Source organism: Coptis chinensis, chromosome 3 (assembly GCF_015680905.1).
Source record: "Coptis chinensis isolate HL-2020 chromosome 3, ASM1568090v1, whole genome shotgun sequence".
NCBI lineage: Eukaryota > Viridiplantae > Streptophyta > Magnoliopsida > Ranunculales > Ranunculaceae > Coptis > Coptis chinensis.
In genome coordinates, this window is record NC_141458.1 from 25,575,726 (window position 1) to 25,600,940 (window position 25,215).

At 36.7% G+C, this 25,215-nt stretch overlaps 1 pseudogene across 1 annotated transcript; it reads left to right on the forward strand.

Annotated features, from left to right (window-relative positions):
- The first annotated feature begins 5,418 nt into the window (after positions 1-5,418).
- Positions 5,419-9,080, forward strand: LOC147508840 (uncharacterized; annotated as a pseudogene). Its single transcript, XR_015216450.1, has 9 exons — positions 5,419-5,640; positions 5,717-5,921; positions 6,475-6,565; positions 6,706-6,850; positions 6,966-7,210; positions 7,316-7,420; positions 7,537-7,719; positions 7,930-8,134; positions 8,297-9,080. The product of XR_015216450.1 is annotated as an uncharacterized LOC147508840 (transcript).
- The last annotated feature ends 16,135 nt before the right edge of the window (positions 9,081-25,215 follow it).

Here is a 25,215-nt window from a genome sequence, read left to right on the forward strand (position 1 = left end):
AAAATATGATGTTTCTACATGATAACCATTTACAGAAAGCAACATAGTGCACAATCATCTCAATTTGATTGGGTTGATGTCCAAATATGAACACAATAGACACAATATATGCTCTGAAGAGCCACCAGGAATATAATTATCATATAGGTTTTTTTGTTAATGACTTGATGTAAAAATAGAATTAATAAGAGAACTTTGTAAAAATGACTTGATATAGGGTAAAACAACCATTCAAAGAAGAAGTAACTAAATACCTAGTTCGAGAAGTTAAGTAATGCGAAAGTAGAACAAAATATCAATTTTTAACTAAAAGCAATTTTTGCATATGAAATAAGTAGAACAAAATATAATATAATTATTTTGTTGAGAGGAAGGAAGCCCTCGTTAAACTTAGAGATGAGAGAATGCATCGAGATAGAGAGAAAAATGTTTCAGATATAGGCAATAGGCAATATGCAGATAAGATTGAGTGTTAAAGGCATACACATTAATAAAAATGAGTAGAGAATACAATTTAATATGTGAAATCACGTCACTACACCTGTTGAAGAAGCTTGGAGCGGTGGAGAGAACTTAGAGCAATGGAGAAGAAGCACCCTTGTTGAGTTTCTGGTGGTGGAGTCTCATGTATGTTTGTTTCGAACCTTTCGTTTTTTGTGAGGGTTTTTGAGGAGTACGATTTTTGTGAGGGTCTTAGTTTCCTAATTAAAATCAACTTACTATTACTCTTAATTGTACTATTAATCGTTAGATGTACTAATTATATAAAATTTTAGCCGTCGGATGTAGGTTTCACACTAAGCGCTTAAAGACCAAACTGTTTTATTATATAGATAAATGACTTGTTTTGATTTGGGTGCGCTTATTTATTTATTTTAAAATTGGGATACGAGAGGGTTTTTATGGGTGTGTCCAAGATTGCCCTATTAGAAATATCCCAAATTAATTTGGGAGATATTATTGGATTGAGCTGGGTACGGCAAAAACTACATTAGTTATGGGGTTTATGGGGTAAGGGAGTTTTTATGGGTGTGTCAAGATCACCCCCCAAAAAAGCGGTGAAAAAAAAGAACATTAAACTCATACTTATCCTAATCCATGTGATTTTATCCAAGAGTTTTACTTCTAGTAAACACGTGTATACTAGCTTCCAATCCCTATCGTCAGAAAAAACAAAGACCAATCAATCTAATGGCTATATGTTGCTGTGGTAATGTTTCAAACATACTCGAATTACAAGAGTCCTAGTTCCTACTGGAGTCTATATATACACTCCCACATTTTTGCAAAATGTGTATTCATAGATGGATATAGGGGGGTGCGTGTGGAGACAGTTGCACCCCCGAGATTAGAAAATGCTCCACTACCACATAACTAATTGCCTAGAAAAATCTTCAAACTATAAGGACTCGCACCCCCCAATTTTTTTAGCAAACTTCCACTACCGCACCCCCAAAATTTTCACAACTATAGTGAGAATATAATCAACAAAAAAAAATAGTATGAAAAAAAAACTAATAAAAAAAATTCCAATAAACCAACGTTTTTTTTTTACTTCTCTTTTTGCCCTTACAAAATTATCATTTATCATTTATTTTGAGTCCAAAATCATTAAAGATGGACAAATGTGTCTTTGAAGGTTTGATGGGTTAATTAGACTAAAACAAATAGCGAAAGACCCAAAGCCCAACCAGCAAGTTTGTATAATTCTAATCACCCATAACAAACTCGTAAGCTCTCCCTCATTTCTTTCACTCTCAATTCTTAAACAAGCGTCAGACCTCAACCCAAACAAAAAACAAAAAACAAATTCATAAAGGACTTGCGACGCAGCTTGTTGCACGCTTATCCTAATTATTTGTAAAACTCATTATCATTATCAATAAAATTTCCACTTAAAAAAACAAAAAACAAAAAACAAAACAAAATAAGGTAATCTTTTACTTTCAATATTAATCTTTTATAGTTTTCTCCACATAATAGTAGGGTTATATAGACTTATAATATTATAAGAAGTTGACAATTTGTTGAATTGTTGTAGATTTGTGGACTAGATTATGTAGATATATATAGACATAGCGTTTGTCCTAATTATTAAAACTCGTTATCATTATCAATAAAATTTACACTTAAAAAAACAAAAAACAAATATATAACAAAACAAAACAAAACAAGGTAATTAGGACATGATTGATCTCAGAGGATCACTTCGCATTGTTAAGCTTGAAAATGTTCTCACGGTGGAAGAGGCAGAGGAAGCTGCAGTCTATGATAAGCAGTATCTTCACAGGCTAGAGTTACAATGGAGTCTGGCTTGCACTGAAGCTAGGGAAGCTCTCGAAGGCCACGAACCTCATAAAAATCTAGTAGAACTAGAGGTAGTATGTTATGGTGGTCGCACATTTCCAAATTGGTTGGGGGATTCAACATTCTCCAAGCTTGCAGATATAAACATATACTACTGCAAAAACTACAACCTCATCCCGCTTCTTGGAAGACTTCCATCTCTCAAGTCTTTGCGTCCAGGGGAAATGCATGCACTTAAAAAGGTAGATCATCAATTTTGTGGTGGTGGCAGAAGTAAGGGTTTTCCTAAATTAGAAATACTTGAGTTTGATGGCATGCTTATCTTGGAAGAATGGGCGGGAGTAGAAGAAAATGGAATGTCGTGCCTCCGTGAGGCTTACAATTGTAATCATCCCTAATTTGGTTAAACTTCCAGAGCTATCAAACCTCAAGTCTCTCCTGGCATTTGGAAATCAACCTTTGTTTCAAGCTTTCACAAGAAGCGAGAGAAAAGGTTACCCGCTTCGCTTCAAACATTGATAATCACAGAATCGGTCCGAAACTTAAAGAACAATATCAAAAGGAAGGAGTCGACCGATAAGATTGCAGATGTCCCACAATTTGGATTGATTACCGCCAGATTTCTCAAGGGTCTCCAAAAACTAAATGGAAACGGTCCTCTTGTATGCTTTAATGTGCCATTCGTGAAGATTCTTGTACTCAAAATCCCAAATTCCACTCGCTTATGAATATCTTGTTAGTTAGAAACTTAGAAACTACACATAGCAAGTAGCATTCCTTGAACTCACACTCCATGTTTTGATTCCGGGATGCAAAGGCGATGTTCATCTTCAGACTATTTGATTACATCTCTCTCGATGAAGAAACCTATATCTAACCAAGAGTGTTCATAACTTTATATAGCTCGCAGTAAACAGGTCAAAGAATGAAGGGGTTCTATCTAATTCTCCATTTTTTCGTAAGAGTTGGCAGTTGGCACATGTAATTTTGGTTGGCATTGTACTCACTCATTAGTCATGAGGCTTTAGTCCAGCAAAGCTATAATGTTTTCTGCCTTCAAGTAATACGATCAATTTTTTTATTGTTTTTTCGTGCGACATATATCTGTAGGTCACATATTCCAATTGTTCTTCTACTAGGCCATTACGTAAGGTCATTAGCAAAAACAACTACAGGAGAGTAAATACAGTACTAGGAGATCATCTGGCTTCATCGCACTGCTGAAGAATAAGTACCACTTCAACCATCTCTTCTAAATTTGCATTTCCTATTTACAATAAAAATTATGGATTAGGGAACTTTGTTTAATTTATCGTAGCAATCCTCAGCTCGTCCCTGCATCACAATATTGATAGAATACCTTATCAACAAGACCTCAATTACTACAACAACATCTAATGGCTCAACCCACTAATGTCTTCAACTAGAAAAATTTACCAATAAACTATCATCAAGTTCAAAGTAAATCTACGATGATTAATATCCAAAACTAACATGCTACACAACTTTAACATATGTTATATTGGATATAAGCTACAAGTTACTACATCTAACATGTATTTTCACAACATTATAATCATAACTATCGTCTAACAACACGTACACTCAATAGAGGTAAGCAATTATGCATTGAATACATTATAATTACTATCCAAGATTTGAGTGTCTTGGATTTCATCCAAGCTTATCGCCTTAGAAAAGGCATGTGATGATGCTGAGTGGGTTAACAACCTCTTGGCAAATCTTCCTATTGGCTATAAACAGCCTCCTGATGTGTATATGTTTTGTAACTGTCTCATTACAATAGCTAAGACAAAAAAAAATATGTGCAATGGGAAAAGAATACATGTAAGTTTGAGATATAACTCAATCAAGCAGCTGCTAGAGATTATGTTAGGTTGGACTTAGTTTGGCCACATGTCTGACCACACCACTTTTTGGAGGCAAGTGATTATACGTCGAGGGGGATGGGACTTATGCCCATATATAGGGAGACACTGACAGCAACCCTACCTATGTGATTGGAGATCCCATGAAGTAGGTTCAAAGGGAAAAACAAGTCACTTCGTCGTCCTGCAGTACTATCGTCTTATTTATTTATGAGATGTCCCACCCTATAGCGAAATTGTACTATTGTATACATTGTATAACTAGAATTGCAGTGAGTAAGAATAAGTTCTTTAACTCTTATTGGATTTCATAGCCCATATTTTTTAATGAGGTGGTGTATTTAAACTGCAATGTACACCTGATGGAAATCCACCTACGTGAATATAGAATTGGGTCGGTTCTTATGAGTATTTGGGCAAGTACTCTAGAGCATTCATGGAATACAAAGGCAAACAGAGAGCCAAAAGCAAACACCTTGAGTAACAGGGCATATAATGAAAGAAAGCAAGTGGGTGCATGTGATCTATTTTACTACAAGGGAATGTTGGTTCAAAGATTTTTAATCCACCACTTTCACGTATTATAAGACATATTACCCTATATGACCGGTTTAAGCCCGTAAAAGCACCGATTATCTTATGCATTGTTTTTCGATTTTCTCGCATTTCGTTAACCCATTTCTTTTGCAATATCATATTCCAAAATAGTGGGGGACTATTAGTATTTTGAAATAGTGGGGGATTGTTGGAATCTCTTGAGTATTTCTAAATACTAGTGTGTGTGTGCAAAGTGGAGGAGATGAACAAAGTGTGATCTCTCCACTGTTGTGCATAGAAGATAGTCCCACATTGATTATCCACCACTAGCAAGTGAAGTATAAGAGACATTCCTCTACCATAAGGGCGTGCCCTTAAAGCCACACGCGCGCGCCGAGTCGTGTCTGTTTTGGGTAGTGGATTAACCTAAACCCTAAACTTGTTTTTTGCTTCAGCAGCAAGTTTTGGTGTTCATGTACGAGTTGGACTCTCCCTTGCTTATCGATTTAGGAGACCGACCATGTCCTTGTGCGAGTTGGTTTCTATGACCGACCAAACCTCTATATAAGCAAGGCAGAAAACTCGCATCCCACATTAACCTTTTTTGAGGCTTTCGCATTGGATGCCTTGACAATTGATGCATGCAGTGTACTTATTTTGTTGTCTCTCCTCTCAGAATCAAAAGATGGCGAGAATTTCGATCCCTTTAATGGGATTACTCCTCCTGTGTTGCTTGGTGTCCATTACAACAGCCGAGCACATGAGATACAAGGATGCACAACAGCCGATCAATACTTTCGAATCAGGGATCTCATGAATAGAATGACTCTTGAAGAGAAGATTGGTCAGATGACGCAGATTGATGTATATAATGCCACGTCTGATATAATGAAGCAATACTCCTTAGGTAAGTTACACTGTTTTTCACTGATATAAGAATAGTAGAAACGGCAAACAGATATTTAATTAGTTTAATATGACAGGGAGTATATTGAGTGGTGGAGGACATGTGCCGGGTCCTCAAGCAACTGCCGAGGATTGGGTTGACCTGGTGAATGATTTACAGAATGGTTCTCTGTCTAGTCGTCTTGGTATCCCGATGATCTATGGAATAGATGCCGTTCATGGACATAACAATGTGTACAAGGCAACGATATTCCCCCACAATGTTGGGCTTGGATGCACAAGGCAAGTATCGATCAGTGCCATGACATAAGAGTTCTGTTTATTTTTGTGTTCTTTTTTTGCCAGTTGAGTTTAAATTTATGAAGGAAGAAAAATCAAAAGCATGCTACTTATTTTGTCAAAAATTGGTTACTGTTTGGATTTAAGCAAAAATATTTTTACGGAAGCGTCTGTTCTCTTTTTTCTGCATTCCAGTTTAATTGCTAGAAGCACACTTGATTTCCATACACTGGCTGACAACTATAATCTGAGGCACATCTTCCTAGGATCAAATTACCTGTTTTAAATAATGCATATTATGTAGTAAAACAATGCATATGATTGAGTCAATAGTGGGGCTCCTGACGACATGTATTTGGATGAATAACATCATTAGGATAACTATATATACAATGCTCGCAATAGATAATGTGGCTCATGGTCATGTTTTTGTCAGCTGCATCTTCCCCACCACACACACTCACAAAACTGTAGGTAACAAAAACATATTGTTTAATCCGTCCATGGTTTTATTTGTACGGTGTCTCACCAATGTTATGTTCTTTACATCATGTAGGGATCCTGATCTAGTGAAAAGAATAGGTGCTGCAACTGCTCTTGAAGTTAGAGCTACTGGCATTCAATACGCTTTTGCTCCATGTATCGCAGTAAGTAACCAAATCACACATATATGTGGTCGCGCAAGTCATTCCGACTTTTGATGTAATACAAGTACCTTAGTGCAGATGACGACTTAAAGAACCAAGCATTATTATAATATGTTATCATCTTTGTGAATGTAATATAGGTTTGCAGAGATCCAAGATGGGGTCGGTGTTATGAGAGCTACAGTGAGGATCACAAAATTGTCCAGGAAATGACAGAGATTATACCTGGGTTACAGGGAGATATTCCACCAGGTCATCAAAAGGAGTTCCTTATGTTGGTGGGAAGTAAGTGTTTTTGAAAGGGATCTCTTAAAGTTTTGGAAAGTTTGTTTATCATGAACTTGAATGATATTCCACGAATGTATCTGTCGTGTGTGGTAATTTATTTGTGTCTGTGTAGGACGAAGGTTGCAGCTTGTGCAAAGCACTTTGTGGGCTTACGGTGGCACAACAAAGGGCATCGATGAGAACAACACAGTGATTGACGACAGGGGTTTGTACCGCATCCATATGCCTGCTTACTACGATTCAATCATCAAAGGGGTCTCAACTGTAATGGTCTCCTACTCAAGCTGGAATGGAAAGAAGATGCATGCCAACCGTGAGCTTATTACCGGCTTCCTCAAGGACAGACTTCACTTCAAGGTACAACCTCTTACCGACAGCATACTAATTCTAAATATAAATATGAGCATTGCCTGTATGTTATTCAAACCCGGAGTAAGTCTAATTGTTATGTGCTTTTTGCAGGGTTTTGTTATCTCGGACTGGCAGGGTGTAGATAGGATTATCGACCCACCTCATGCAAACTATTCGGACTCTGTTCTAACTGCAATAGATGCCGGTATTGACATGGTCAGTTGCTCCTGCCTTACTTCATCATTATTTGGACTAAACTGTTTGATGTTCTTTCAATTGGGAGCTTATTTTTAGCTCCGCATTGCTGAACTCATTTTTTTCCCTGCTTCCAGGTTATGGTCCCCTTCAACCATACTGAATTTATCGATGTACTTACCAACCTTGTTAAGAAAAATAAGATAACTATGAGCAGAATTGACGATGCTGTGAGGAGAATATTGCGAGTCAAGTTCATGATGGGTCTCTTTGAGAACCCAATGGCTGACTACAGCCTAGTCGACAAATTGGGCAGCCAGGTTAGTTGCATAGTCCAAGTTTCTTTAGTTGTTGTTGGCACACTTGGCATTCCCGAAATCTACACGCGAACTGCTGAGCTCATTGTTTTGATCCCAAGTTTGATCATGCTTCTTGAACTCACACTGCTCCACATAATTTTCCCATATTGTCTCTATAGTTACCATTGATTTTTGTTTTGTTCCTGTAATCCTGACATGTGCATTTGACAGCCACATAGAGATCTAGGAAGGGAAGCGGTTAGGAAATCACTTGTTCTTTTGAAGAATGGTGAATCTGCAGATGAGCCGTTGTTGCCTCTCCCAAAGAAGGCACCGAAGATACTAGTTGCCGGTAGTCATGCCAACAACTTGGGCTACCAGTGTGGTGGCTGGACAATGGAATGGCAAGGACTTAGTGGAAACAATCTGACATATGGTACTTTTCTCTATACTTCATCATTTTCATTAAGTAATTACCTTGGCCTTCTAGTGTTTTTCTTCTTAATCTGGAGGCATAGAATGTTTCCCTAAAAGATACTTATTTTTTCGTTAATGAACTTAAAAGACACTTCAATGACTGAAAACATACTTTGAACAGGAACTACCATCCTCAGCGCCATCACAGCTGCAGTTGATCCAAGCACACAAGTTGTTTACAATGAGAACCCAGATGCTGACTTTGCCAAGTCAAACAACTTCTCCTATGCAGTTGTGGTTGTGGGTGAGCATCCTTATGCTGAGTACTCTGGTGACAACTCGAACCTAACGATTGCAGAACCTGGGACGGACACAATCACAAACGTATGCGATTCTGTTAAGTGCGTCGTTGTTGTTGTCTCTGGCAGACCTGTTGTGATTGAACCATATCTGCCCCAGATAGATGCCCTTGTAGCTGCCTGGCTTCCAGGCACTGAAGGTCATGGTGTCGCTGATGTCCTCTTCGGCGATTATGGATTCACTGGAAAGCTTTCTCGGACTTGGTTCAAGACTGTGGATCAGCTCCCAATGAATGTTGGGGATTCACATTATGACCCACGGTTTGCATTTGGACATGGACTGGAGACCAAGCCAAATACAGGAAAGTAGAGATCCGTGGCTTAGAGGGGTCTTCCGAGCTACTTTTCTGGCTAAATTGGCCTCAACGAAATGGTTGATAGATGTAGTTATTGATAGATTAGTTTGTAGTCAATGGGGAAATCCATGACTTCTCTTTGAAGCTTCTATACTAGTTTCCAGTGTGATTGTTTATAGCATTTTGATTGGTTATAGATCAGTTTGTAGTAGAAGAGAACTCTGATTTTATTTGAAGCTTAAACTTGTGCTCGAAGTTTTAGATGCTGTGTGAATGATGTTTTTTTAGTGCAACTTGGGTTCTGATTTATGAGTTCAACATGTTTTACTAGGTCCACGTGCGTAGTTTGTGTGTGATGAGAGGTGGACTCTTTTGATAAACTAGACTGTTATTCCAAGTGTAACAGAACACTCTTCAATCCATGCATCTATTCTACCTCGTAACTTGTTTCGGCTATAATCCTAAAGAATGGTAATATAGCACCCTGCCCCAGTTGTTAATTTGCAAGAGTCTGGAATAAGGTGCTCTGCACCCAGTGCTGCTACTCTGCTAGTAACAATTGACTTTCTGTGGAATTGGTGAACAACGATAAAAGTGTTAGCAGGGCTATTATAGTATTTTTCCTATATTACCTTTGTAATTACTTTATTATCCTTTCTAGGGTTTCTATTATGATTCTATAAATATAAGTGATAAGCTTTCTCATTCACTTAACTTTTCCCTAAATTACTTTCTACATGGTATCAGAACCATTAAAACAAATTGTTCTGATTGCAACCTAAGCTTCCGCGTTTTTTTCTTCTTTTCTGTCTTTCATTTTTTTTTATATAACCAATCGCGAGATGCGATAGGTGTTGATATGAATCTCAGATCTGTTTATTATTTTTGAGGTAATTATTTAATCGATATGACTAATAGTGATGAGTCTACTATCTTGACTGTTTCTTCGGTTAGAACGGGTGAAGATGTCCAGTCCTTCTACCCTGTTCATGATAATCCAAATTTGAAAGTTACCTCACAGCTACTAGATGGTTTGAACTATGTTCGATGGGCACAGTCTGTAAAATTGTTTGTTGGAGGCCGTGGAAAGATAGGATTTCTTCCGAGCACGTAAAAGGCACCCGCTAAACCCCGATCCGGCGTATGCTAAGTGATTCTCGATGATTCTATGGTGAGGACTTGGTTGATTAATTCTATGCAACCAACGATTTCTGGCCGGCTATTTGTTTACTGCATTAATCGCGATATTTTATTTGGGAATCTCTTCGCATTTATATTCTCAAAGACGAGAATAATGCAAGGAGTTTCCAACTTTCCAATGAAATTGGAAATTTCAAACAGGGAACTAGATCTCTTGGGGCGTACTATGCGAGACTTCGATCTGGTTGGGAAGAACTATCTCATTATGATAGTTTTATTGACTGGCCAGCTAATGCAGCAGAGATTTATGCAAAAATTGTGGAGAAGAATCGAGTATTTCGGTTTTCTTTGGGCTCAATCGAAGTTTGAGTATGCTGTTGTTCATCTGCTTGACAAGCATCCGTTCCCAACTCTCGAGGAAGCACATGCCTATTGTCTCTCTGATCAGAGTCGTCGAGTGCCTGTGCCTCATACTCCTGGTCTTCTGTCTGAGACTTCTGCTATGGCAGTTCGTTATGCTTATCCGCCGCCACCGTCAGTTCCTCCACAAACTTTCCGGGCACCATTACCTGGGCTTTTGCCATTGCCAACGGCCTCTGGTAGTTCTCGTCCTCCAAACAAGAAGTGTGATCATTGTGGTAAATTTGGGCATGTAAAGGCAACATGTTATCAATTACACGGTCGTCCTCCTGGTTTTCAACCACCACGATCAACATCTCAGTCCTCAGCACACCTATCTGCTGACTCTAGTACATTAGAGTCTTCTGCTTGTAGTGCTCTTTCTCCGGAAGAGATCAGCAGGTTTCGGCAATTTCTCTCTATGTCTTCTCAACCGGGACCTTCTCATGCAGGTAATTTTGCATCTGCCAATAGTGCTTCTGCATCCCGGACTTCACCCTGGATTGTTGATTCGGGTGCCACTGATAATATGACTGGTATGTCTTCTCTTTTTCGGAATTATGCATCTAGTTCTTGAAACGGATTACGTCTTGCCAATGGGGCTGAAACGCCTATTGTAGGCGGGGTTGTATCCCGCCATCGATTCATTTTTTGTTACCCGATGTTCTTCATGTCCCCAAGTTGACCACCAATCTTATTTCTTTAGTAAACTTACCAAAGATGTAAACCGCAGTGTAACCTTTTATCCATCTTCTTGTGTTTTCCGGGATCCGGTGTCGCTTGAGAAGGTGATTGGCGATGGGCGTGAAGAGGGTGGCTTATATGTACCGGATAGACTGTTTCTTCGATCTCTCCCCATGCCCTCCGCCAGAGTCTTAAATGCGGTAGTGAAAATGTAAAGCGGGTGTTACGCTGGCATCACCGCTTAGGTCATATTTCTTTTGAGTATCTACGCTTATTTGTTTCCATCTTTCTTTTCCAAAGTATCCATGTCAAGTCTATCTTGTGAGACATGTGAACTGGCTAAACATCATTGTAGCCCTTATCCATTAAGTAGTAATAAAACTTCGCCTTTGTTTGATATTGTGCACTCGATGTTTGGGGTCCCGCCCTGGCCACTTCGCTTTTAGGATTTCATCGTTATTTTGTGTTATTCATTGACGATTTTTCTAGGTGTACTTGGGTTTATTTAATGAAATCCAAAGATGAAGTCTCCTCCATTTTCCGAGTTTTATCGCAATGGTTCGGTACACGCTTTGGTACAACAATTAAAGTCTTTCGCTCGATCGGGGGGGGAATTTCATTCTCATGGTCTTCGACAATTACGGTGAGGCCAATGGTATTTTGCATCAAACCTCTAACACTCGGACTCCACGGCAAAAAAAATGGCAAGTCGAAAAGAAAAACCGTCATATTCTTGATCTTGCTCGTGCTATGTCTATTGGCATGAATGTTCCTTCACGCTTCGGTCCGATGTCCCCTACGGGCGGTGTATCTCATTAACCGCTTCTCCATCTCGAAGCTTTTGGCTTTCGCGACCCCGTATTCCATTATTCATCCCGATCGCTCGTTTTCAAATCCCACCTCGTGTTTATGGGTGTGTTTGTTTCATCCCAAGTCACCGTGTCTATCTCTAAACTAGATCCACGTGCCTTTGAAATGTGTGTTCCCTGGTTACTCTCATACCGGAAGGGTTATCGGTGTTATCACCCTTCATCGCGTCGTTGTTTCATCTCCATGGACGTTACCTTCTTCGAACATGCTCCATTCTTTTCAGGTGATGTTCTATCTCAGGGGGAGTGGTTTCCAGTACTCCCTTTTCCTCATGAGAATTCACATTCGGTTCCTATTTCTTTTCCACTTCCGATGAGTGTTCAGCCAGAGCCTATAGTCTCCCCTCCAGTTCCACATTTGGTTTCACCTCCTTTACAGGTCTATACTCGTCGATATCCAGTGCGCCAACCTTCTCCACCAGACTGCCCGACATCTTCTGCTTCTCCAGGTTCACCACTCGCCACTGATTCACTTTTACCAGGTATTGAGCCATCTCCTATCCCTCCTGTACCAGTTACTATTGATGTTGATTTACCGGTTGTTGATATAACTGATACTCCACCTATTGCTGTTCGGAAAGAGAAGCGTACTGCAGGAATGCCAGCTAGATATGCTAATACTGTAGCTTATTCTATCACTAATTATACTTCAGATCATCGTTTGTCTCCTAGTTACGCATCTTTTCGTGCTCTCTCTCATTGGTTGATATACCACGCATGTAGTACGTGCATGCATGGCCCAAGGTGTATGTGAGTGATATGGCTAAAACGCCTTTCTACTTGACCTTCATCTACATGTCTGTCTCTTCCGATGACGCTTTACTGTGACAACAAGTCTGCTCTTAGCATTTTGGCTAATCCTGTGCAACATGATCGTACTAGACATATAGAGGTTGATCGGTACTTTCTACGTGAGAAAGTGACTTCTGGACAGATTTATGCTTTATATGTTCCGACATCTCAAAGAAATTATGGACTTTCTTCTGAAGGCAATTAGTAGTAGACTATTTTCAGATGTTTTGTCCAAGCTGGGTATGTGTGATATCCATAGTCCAGCTTGAGGGGGAGTGTTAGCAGGGCTATTATAGTATTTTTCCTATATTACCTTTGTAATTACTTTATTATCCTTTCTAGGGTTTCTATTATGATTCTATAAATATAAGTGATGAGCTTTCTCATTCACTTAACTTTTCCCTAAATTACTTTCTACAAAAAGGTGTTGGCAATGTAAGCAATAGATTGTGTAATGGCATCAGAATAAACTCAAAATCAAGTATCATGAATCCTTGATGAGACTCTTTTAGTTGAGGTAGTATATTCTTGATATAATTTTATTCATACAAGCTTTCAAACTATAAAATCTCAGAAATATTTATCAAACAAAGACAACACCAAATGTGTACCACTTATTGACAAAGTTATGTTTATATTGACAAAAAACCGAACACTTAGAGATTGACAAAGTATGAACATACTGTATCATTCATATAGAAGACGCCATTCTACTCTGTTTATAGACTGGTTTATGAAACCTAAGGCATTGGAGTTGATTTTAGGAGTGCAATAACTCGGTCAGGGAGTGTATGCTAAAGTGCGGGGCGGGGTGTTTGACCAGCCCGCGACGCCGTAAGCCTCAAGTGCATGACATTTTCTTGATTCGAAAATTTTCCTATTATGTTAGTACAAAGTTCTAAGTCGTATAAATCAAAAGTGAACAAACAAAAATCAATAAAACGAAGCAAACTTTGTGATACATCATTATATACAACAATTTATTTGTAAAATTGAGATTTATTTAGAGTTTTGTATATCATTAAGAGTTAACAATTATACTCCATTTTGAGATACGAGGAAATACATAGATTGATTAAAGAAAGTTTAAAATTTAAAGTGATGGTCTAAATTTTTTTTTTTGGAGGCTTACGCCTGAACTCGGTTTTAATCAAGTGTACGCTTTACTCAACACTTTTTAGCCTTTTAGGGTGTTTTAGGTACGCCTCACCTTGATGGGTCTCTTTGACGATGCTGTGAGGAGAATTTTGCGAGTCAAGTTTATGATGGGTCTCTTTGAGAACCCAATGGCTGACTACAGCCTAGGCGACAAGTTGGATAACCATTTACAGAATGCAACATAGTGCACAATCATCTCAATTTGATTGGGTTGATGTCCAAATATGAACACAATAGACACAATATATGCTCTGAAGAGCCACCAGGAATATAATTATCATATAGGTTTTTTTGTTAATGACTTGATGTAAAAATAGAATTAATAAGAGAACTTTGTAAAAATGACTTGATATAGGGTAAAGCAACCATTCAAAGAAGAAGTAACTAAATACCTAGTTAGAAGTTAAGTAATGCGAAAAGTAGAACAAAATATCAATTTTTAACTAAAAGCAATTTTTGCATATGAAATAAGTAGAACAAAATATAATATAATTATTTTGTTGAGAGGAAGGAAGCCCTCGTTAAACTTAGAGATGAGAGAATGCATCGAGATAGAGAGAAAAATGTTTCAGATATAGGCAATAGGCAATATGCAGAGAAGATTGAGTGTTAAAGGCATACACATTAATAAAAATGAGTAGAGAATACAATTTAATATGTGAAATCACGTCACTACACCTGTTGAAGAAGCTTGGAGCGGTGGAGAGAACTTAGAGCAATGGAGAAGAAGCACCCCTGTTGAGTTTCTGGTGGTGGAGTCTCATGTATGTTTGTTTCGAACCTTCGTTTTTTGTGAGGGTTTTTGAAGAGTACGATTTTTGTGAGGGTCTTAGTTTCCTATTTAAAATCAACTTACTATTAACTCTTAATTGTACTATTAATCGTCAGATGTACTAATTATATAAAATTTTAGCCGTTGGATGTAGGTTTCACACTAAGCACTTAAAGACCAAGTTGTTTTATTATATAGATAAATGACTTGTTTTGATTTGGGTGCGCTTATTTATTTATTTTAAAATTGGGATACGAGAGGGCTTTTATGGGTGTGTCCAAGATTCACCCCACCCCCACCCCCCCAAAAAAAGCGGTGAAAAAAAAGAACATTAAACTCATACTTATCCTAATCCATGTGATTTTATTACTTCTAGTAAACACGTGTATACTAGCTTCCAATCCCCACCGTCAGAAAAAACAAAAACCAATCAATCTAATGGCTATATGTTGCTATGGTAATGTTTCAAACATACTCGAATTACAAGAGTCCTAGTTCCTACTGGAGTCTATATATAATACACTCCCACATTTTTGCAAAATTTGTATTCATAGATGGATATAGGGGGTAAGTGTGGGGGCAGTCGCACCCCCGAGATTAGAAAATGCTCCACTACCACATAACTAATTGTCTAGAAAAATCTTCAAACTATAAGGACTCGCACCCCCCAATTTTTTTAGCAAACTTCCACTACCGCACCCCCAAAATTTTCACAACTATAGTGAGAATATAATCAACAAAAAAAAAATAGTGTGAAAAAAAAAACTAATAAAAAGCATTCCAATAAACCAACGTTTTTTTTTACTTCTCTTTTTGCCCTTACAAAATTATCATTTATCATTTATTTTGAGTCCAAAATCATTAAAGATGGACAAATGTGTCTTTGAAGGTTTGATGGGTTAATTAGACTAAAACAAATAGCGAAAGGCCCAAAGCCCAACCGGCAAGTTTGTATAATTCTAATCACCCATAACAAACCCGTAAGCTCTCCTTCATTTCTTTCACTCTCAATTCTTAAACAAGCGTCAGACCTCAACCCAAACAAAAAATAAAAAACAAATTCATAAAGGACTTGCGACGCAGCTTATTGCACGCTTATCCTAATTATTTGTAAAACTCGTTATCATTATCAATAAAATTTCCACTTAAAAAAAATAAAAAACAAAATAAAAACAAAACAAGGTAATTTTTTACTTTCAATATTAATCTTTTATAGTTTTCTCCACATAATAGTAAGGTTATATAGACTTATAGTATTAGAGAAAGTTAACAATTTGTTGAATTGTTGTAGATTTGTGGACTAGATTATGTAGATATATATAGACATAGCGTTTGTCCTAATTATTTGTAAAACTTGTTATCATTATCAATAAAATTTACACTTAAAAAAAACAAAAACAAATATATAACAAAACAAAACAAGGTAATTTTTTTACTTTCAATGTTAATCTTTTATAGTTTTATGCACATGATAGTAGGGTTATATAGACTTATAGTATTATACGAAGTTAACAATTTGTTAAATTGTTTTAGACTTGTGGACTAGATTATGTAGATATATATAGACATAGTAGTATCAATTAATGACTTAAGTGCTTAAGTAGTTAACTTTGTCAGACAATATTAAATTCTTAGTAGTCAACGCACTCTAGCTTTGTAAATTGAAATAAATGCATAATTTTGTTGATATTTATTGTTTAGACTTTCTGATAAAATAATAATAATAATAATAATAATAATAATAATAAATTGCATACTTTTTTTTTTTTTTTTTTTTTTTTTTTGGAGTGGGGTGGGGTGTGCACATAATCTCACACCTCTTGGTTTAGAATCCTGGCTTCGTCCCTGCTTGTATTATCTGAACTTCGAAGAAGAAGAAACAAAGTAAGTCATTTGCTTGTCTTATTCCCTAGGACAGTCAAGTTAGTTTCTTTGTTCTATGTACGTACTTCTTCTTGTAGAGTATGCATGTATATATGTGTTTTTTTTTTGGGTATAGAGGGTAGTCTTATAGATTTACTCTATTTGTTCTTGTGAACTCTGCTTGAAACAATTTGTAGGTGTCGGATGGCTTTTATGTGTTCCATTGGTTCTCATCATGCAGATGCTGCCATCTGTGTTTTAGTTTCTAACTCGATTTTGGACCCGGGCATACGCCCGGCCTCTTTCAGTTATTTTGCATAATATATAGGATGAATTTTTTTAATCCAATTTCATTTCAAAATTTTGCACTTTCTAGTCTCTAAGCAATCTATTATTTGTATATATACATTGTAGTCTTTAAGAAGTCCCGTATAGTTGGACTCTTTTAGGTATCAAAAAAATTGAATTATTTCCCATATATATATAAAAAAAAAAAAAAAAAAAAAAAAAAGCTATCAAGTCAAGCATATACACGTTCACCTTTAGTAACAATTTTTAAACTGTTTCGTAAAAACTCATAGTAAAACAATCAACAAAGATGCAATCCCATACATAATTGCTTTAAAAAAAACTTTTACATGCCCTCATAGCTAAAGTACCAACGCTCTATAATGTGAAAAACCTTCGTACCATGGACTATAGCAACAAAACATAATTCCATAATTTAACCTATAAAATTTAACGCTTAGATGTCCGCGAAATTAGAAAAAGGAATAGGGAATATTTAGAAGAATTAATGCAAGATAATGAGCTAATTGCTGAGTATCTAAGTTTTAGCAGCTTTGTCCTTTAAAATGGCATCAGTGGTCTTAGTTTTCAAAGTGCTAGTAATTTCATAAGCATTATCTTTGTCCAGGCCAGTATCTTCACCTACATTTAAGTGACTCCCCTGCATATGCTGCCACACTATTATGCATAAGGTTTTTAGTGGATATATTTTGTTTATGAATTTGAATAGGACATTGAAAGCCTTGAGCTATACTTTAGGCATTGATCGAGCTTGGATGTACAACACCTTCAGATTAAGACAATGTTAAGTTAAGCTTTTTATTGCCCAGTTGTCATCCTCAAACCAAACTCATCCCCGACCCATATCACACTGAATTTCAGAGTGAGTAGTAATTAATTCCTCGGGTCATACACTCACAATCATATTTCTCGCTAATACACATTCTTCTATTCTAACATATTCGTTACCGAGTCTTGAGTGCTTCCTAATATTGCTAGCTACCATTCTCCATGTGTTCCATACTTGGTTATATATTCTCCACTGCAAACTTGTTTCGACTTACTGTGTCTTGTCCAAATCACATACACTGCCAACATTTTTGCACTTTTTAAGGATTTTCTAGCTTCCTCAATAATTCTCTACCACTCAATCATGTAATACGTGTAATTGCATGACCAACATAATTATATTGCATATATGCATTACATATAGGAATTGAACACAAATTGAACGCATATTGTCTAGACTATTTGTACTATCAAACTCAATGGCCTTGCTACACTCACATCAAACTCTATTATCTTGAGAAAAAAGAGAGAAGCATATCATGACATAACAAGATTATAGAGTATATATAGTTTACTTGCAAACATTCAAAATAGATGAGAAGGTGACAACATTATGTTTTATATTCAGTTCATGCATTTTGTGGAAAAGTCCCTAGATACACAATCGCTCCTGAGATTCTCCTTTAATTTGGTTTCTTCCTTTGAAGGATGTGCTTTTTCAGCAGCTAATCAAACAACATCTTAACCAAGTCGTCATTATTGCTCTCCTTTCCTTCATTAGCATTTTGGAGAACCATACAAATAGATGAATCATTATTCTCTAACTCGATCATCACTAAATTAGTTTCAATTTGGTTGTGTTAAGTACTACATGTCAACCTTACAAACTTTAGAATTCGTGGACCAAGTTTTGTTACTTCGTGATGCTTCCGATATACAAAACTTCCAATTATCTTATGATCGACACTGTGATGTGGAGCAATCATTAACTGGATTATAGTTGCAGTTCAACGACATATATACATCAACAATCTAAGTATCAAGTTCCGTAGTTTCTTGACTTCCCAGTTTAATGCAACTTAAAACTTTGAAATTAAGTCATGCTCTATTTCCTCCGGTGAAGTAGTATTGAATTATCCTATTTTGGAAAATTTGAGCTTAAAATACTGTAATATTGGCCCTATCAATAGTCTTATCATCTGTGCTCCTCACCTTCAGAACATGGTAGTAGTAAATGAGTACAACAGGAAGTCTTGCAAGATCAAGATGTCTACTCCAAAACTTATATCCTTAACTCTCAAAGGTCGTCTATTTAAGGATTGTTCTATAAATAACATGTCCTCTCTAGAATTGTTGCACGCAGCTTGGAGTGTGTATGTTGAATTCCCAAAGAAACCACCCTTTTGTAAAGTGTAAACCACCCCACTCACATGATCGTAAAATATTTGTGCCCCTGGGAGTCTAGGCAAGATGCATGGTCTATAATGTCCCTAAGACCCAATTAATGTGATCTGATGTAATGACGGATAACATCCTTACAGCCATGAGCATCTGAACTCTGAAAGAAGCGCTTTTCAGTTATTGAATCATAAGCAACCTAACACAATTGCCATACAATAGACATTGATTATCGAAAAAATATATATAAATACGGGTTAGACATTGATTTCCAAACAATACAAAAATGCTTCGTTGATATTTCACCATTTTTAATCTTGCACATTTCGAAAGCTAAAATCTATTTCACGCTTACGTACTCAATAAGTCTCTGCATAAAAAATAAAAATAAAACAATTAGGCAGGAATTGGTATGGACTTAACTTGGTACCCAACTGTATTCTCATCAGTTTCCCACAAATATAAGGAACGCTAGGGTCATTAGTAAGTTGTACGCTATTTAGGAAAAAAATCCTTTGTTTCCTTAAGTCCTTTCCTTAATTAGTTAAAACACTTAATAAATTTAATAATGCAGTGCGTTTTTAAATCTGAACTTCTTGTGCAGATCATACCAACGTTTTCTATCAAATTAGACCTTTTTAGTAGGTCTTTTCTTATCAATTCATGGCGAATAGGATTGGTTTGCGACCATACTTGGTAGTTTCCAAATTGGACTTAGAATTACCTATTTTTTAGCAACGTTTTCTATATTGTTGCCTATTAGAACTCTCTTGCCCAAACATGGAAAGTAGAAATACAATCAAACTCTCTAAGGAGGTTCCACGTGGCATGGTAGAGAGCATGATAGAAAGCCATCTAGGAGAGAGAAAACTATTTTTTAGCAAGTTTTTTTTCTTTGGTAAAATATATAGGAAGTAGAAATACACTCAAACTCTCTAAATAGGTTCCACGTGGTATTGTAGGCTATTAGAAAAAGACTATCTCACATATTAGAGTGCCACCTAGGAGAGAGAAAATCCTCTCTTAGAGGTCTCAGTTTCTAACGCAAATCATCATTACACCTAGACCTAGACTGACACATCTTCTTATGCGTGGTATTTTCAAATACGTGATATTTTCACCCACCCTAAAATGAAGCGGTTCCTATCCAGTTTAAAAAATGCCCACACCCTCGCATGTGCCATACACGTGCCACCGTTCTCTCTCAGTAGATCGCTATTTTGGATATAGCGACCTACTGAGATGGGGTTGTGTGAGAGAGTAATATCCACAACCAATGGATACCAGACACGTGTCCAACACATACAGAACCACCAACCGACCTCGTATCCTCGTCCTCAGAGCTCGCTTCATAGTGACTCGAATCAGGCAAGCAACATACTCAACTCGCACTCAGAGCGACCTCACCACCAACCGATCTCACACATTCGTCCTGTGAGCTCACTTCAAAGGGACTCGAGTCGAGTGGGTGATCTCATCTAGAAGCGACCTATATAGCACTCACTCCTCTCGTTCTGCAACGGCTTGTAACGTATGTCTTTATTACTGCCATCAAGACCGGAGATTCGGGTACGCTTCATGATAAATGTCCATAACTCACCATCAAGGCTGGCGAATGACCTGAAGACCTGGATCTGACCTGACGCAAGAATGCAAGAGGCGCGGGCACCTTGCCTATGTAAAGAGGATGAGGAACTACGTCTGATCTGATTCAAGTTTTTCCCCAGAGAGAAAACTTGATACGTAGGCAGTTCGTCCATACGAACTCGGTCAAACCCAATCACAAACACCATCTTCCCCCCTAACTGCCTACATTTGTAAGGTCAACGAAATATAACCTTTACAATGGTAATGAAAAAAATATATAGTAATCAAAAGGTGAGCAGGACGATGAGTAGGAAAAGTTATTGTTAATATATAGAAGATGAGTAGCACAATTAAATTGCTAATAGAATTTGCTCTAATAAGTTAACTATGTGATGCTGAAATGTAATATTTGTCCAAACTCTGGTCACACTTATAGTCAACAATTGTGTAGTATAATATAATATTTCCTGAGGGAAAGCTCAATTTTGAAAACACTTGCTCACTAAAGTTTGATGAACATCGTATCCTGTTGAGGACTATTTTCTGTATAATTAAAAGGGGTACGGGAAATCTTCTCATCTTCTCAAAGATGTTTCTGACTCGCATCTTGGTGACATACATGTATTGTTGGTATTTAAACTCCACAGTGACGCATTAACCACCAGTTATCTAGCAAAACTTTCATCCATGTATTGGGTTTTGCTATATGATATGATGCTTGGGATGTTGTACCTTTTAAGGCATGTGAATCGGGATCGGAACTTGATCGACTGAAAGGTTTCTTTTTCTCTTCTCGTGTCTAGGTAAAGCTTTAATTTAGCTATAGCGGTAGAAACCAATTCAAGTGAGTTTAGAAGTGGCGATGAATTGGGTTTGCTATTGTCTCGTGAAGAGTTTTAGTGGAGAGATGAGTCTACGTGACAATTTTAATTGATCCACGTGGGAGAGCTCTGTTATAAGAAATTGCCACCTAGGATTAATTGTCCACCTCAGCTGTACATAACCTCTTTTTGTTCATTTAATTGCTGATATATCAAGAATCCTTTGCTCCATCCTTGCTTGGGTTTTTTACCCTCAAATATCATTTTGATAATGTGATCAATGATTCATATATGTCAGCCTAAGTGGAATAATAACATGTTAAACCAAAATTAGTGCAAGTAGTACTTGATCTAACGAACGGTCCATATATGCCTTCTCATCTTACCTGCTTCCTTCTCATCTTTAATTTCGGAATGTAATATATTCTATGTAGCTAGAGACAGAACTTGGACAGAGAACACAGTAAATTTTTTCACTAATGGACTCTCTATTACATATTGCTCGTGGTACTGTAGGTATAGACAATTTTTAAATTTTTTCTCTAATTCCCTATTACTGCTTATGATAGTGTTACTCTCATGAGCTATTATACAATTACGCGACCTCAATGATGAGGTTAAACCAAAGCTGAAAGTGTAGCACAAAATCTACTGTGCAGCCCTCGATCGATTTAGATAAGCAAGACATTGAAGGCTGTTTAGAGCCAATGGGAAGATTTGCCAAGAGGTTGCTAACCCACTCAGCATCATCACATGCCTTTTCTAAGGCGATAAGCTTGGATGAAATCCAAGACACTCAATTTTCACCAAAGGTAACCACATAAACATTACTGGATCCAGTTTATAACATATTACCCTTCCAACAATGATGGAAACCTACTAAATATCAGTCTATAATCAATGGCTCCGCTATAGTACTTGGATAATCTGACTATATACATCAAAGTTCCGTATAATGACACAATGGGTTATCAGCTCAGTATGCCATTAATGTAGGCATTATATATGTCATGTCTCGCATATATAATTCATCAAGTACAATAAACTACCAATGATATTGACATATTTAGTATGAAAAACACAAGTAGATTATTTTTCATAAGATAGATATTTGTCACAAGAGGTGTTAACACATGCTTACTATCCTAATACCTATACTTTTCAATGAAAAATATTTCTACTAAGTGTTAAAACAACATAATGAGACCAACATAAGTTATAATTCCTATATTCACCAGTCATTCAATGTTGTAGTGCCCAAAATTCCCCTATACCATTCGGCCGGGATGGTTTAAGGTACGTTGTAGGCTTCAACCATATTCAAACGTCAACATCTTGACAACTGAATATAGCAGTTACAAAAATGAGTTTAATAACATAATGAACTATCATTTCCAATGACTATCTATTATGTGTTTCAAATAGGAATTTTTCTGTCTCATACACATTCTCAATACTAGCACTCATGATATTAAATCATCTAAACAAAGAGAGATTAACACATATGTTTTGCTCTACTCTAAAGAAAGTACACATATTTATCAACAACGGTACTTTGACATCCATACGACACCAATATGTTGTTGAATTGCTCATGCCATTTATAGGCGCTTGAATCAACTCATACAAAGATTTAACTAAATTGTATACCTTAATCTCATCACCTGGTACTACTTGGTATTGTAGTTCCTCACAACTACTCAACTAGAGTCTTTAGAATTCTGAAGAAGAAATTCTAGTTACATGAGCAAGGTTCCAAAATAGTATAAATCTTTTATCTGAGTGAAACCCCTTGGCTATTATTTTTAGCCTTGTATTTTGCAATACAACTATCACGTTTTAGTTTTCTCTTGAAGATCCAATTCAACCTATAGATTCCCCCAATAGGTAGATTAACTACCTCACTTTAATTATTTGTGTAAATCAAGAGTCCAGTTTAGAGGAGTTGTATCCTTCGAAAAGGACACTTCTCATAGACAAACAACTTCCTTATTGGTTAATGAATCTTCATCAAGAAACATAGAAACGTCATCACCGTGAATGGTGGAAATACTCATTGATAGTCTTCCAAATTTCTTGTTTAGAATTTATGGGATTCTCTTATGTAGTTCATTATGAACATTCAACCTCTATGCCAATTTCACAAAAAGCACAACCTCAAATAAAATTAGCATATAAGACATTCAATAATAGTGTGGTATCTACAAGATTGTTATCACGCATGACAACTAAAAACAAATATTACTATTATGAGTTGCACCAATGAACATCTACCTAGGTCTCAAAAAATACTTCTTTTAGATTCATTCACAATAGCCTTGGCAAGACACCCCCCACATTTTGAAGCATTTTGGATAGGCCCAAGACCTTTCCATACTTTGTAGTTCAGTGACTTTCCAATTATCTTGTAAGGTAAACTATGGTAAAACAGAGTCATGCATATGGGTCACAACCCCCACAGTTCAATGGTTACTCAACCTAATCAAACTTACATGCAAAACACATTATACCGCTACAAACACTAAAAGAAACAACAACAATATTGTGCACTCTTATGACAAGAATATACTTTACTCAATTCTATGATTATGGATCATATTAAATATAGTCATATTATGTTCATGCTATCTATATGAAAGGAAATTCACAAATACATGATTCTAATGAATCTTAAAGAATAGAAGAATTAGATGAAAAGGGTTTTACCCAAGATAATATCATTATCACTCCTCTTTTCATTATTCAGCATTCCAACTTACATAGTGAGACAATCCACGCACTTGTACATCATCTTGGCAATTTATCCATAGTCATAGGAGGATATTGCCTAATAAGACAATCTACAAGTATTACATCTCTTTGTCTAAAATAGTCACTAGAAGATATTGTCTAAGAAGACAATTCATAACCTTACATCTCCTTGACTAAATTAGGTTTAAGAGGATATTGATTGTTTCCCATATTGTTTTCTCTCGTAGACAACGATGCTCATTACTAAAAAATATATGACATGGTTAAGCGTCATGCCAATGTTAAATAATGCATTCATGCCAAACATGGTTAATATCATATCATAGGTTCAGAAAAAAAAAATAAATAAATAAAAAAAAATAAAAAAAAAATAAAAACTTTAACTGTACCCCTCACAACAAAAAGTATACGATATTAAGCAAATCTAACCACTGAAGATGCAAAACAACTGAGAACTTCACCTCCTTTTTTTTTACAATTACTACCACAACATCTAATGGCTCAACCCATTAATGTCTTCAACTAGAAAAATTTACCAATAAACTATCATCAAGTTCAAAGTAAACCCACGATGATTAATATCCAAAACTAGCATGCTACACAACTTTAACATATGTTATATTGGATATAAGCTACAAGTTACTACATCTAACATGTATTTTCACAACATTATAATCATAACCATCGCCTAACAACACGTACACTCAATAAAGGTAAGCAATTATGCATTGAATACATTATAATTACTATCCAAGATTTGAATGTCTTGGATTTCATCCAAGTTTATCGCCTTAGAAAAGGCATGTGATGATGCTGAGTGGGTTAGCAATCTCTTGGCAAATCTTCCTATTGGCTCTAAACAGCCTCCTGATGTGTATATGTTTTGCAACTGTCTCATTGCAATAGCTAAGGCATAAAGAAATATGCGCAATGGGAAAAGAATACATGTAAGTTTGAGATATAACTCAATCAAACAGCTGCTAGAGATTATGTTAGGTTGGACTTAGTTTGGCCACATGTTTGACCACACCACTTTTTGGAGGCAAGTGGTTATACGTCGAGGGGGATGAGACTTATGCCCATATATAGGGCGACACTGACGGTAACCCTACCTATGTGATTGCAGATCCCATG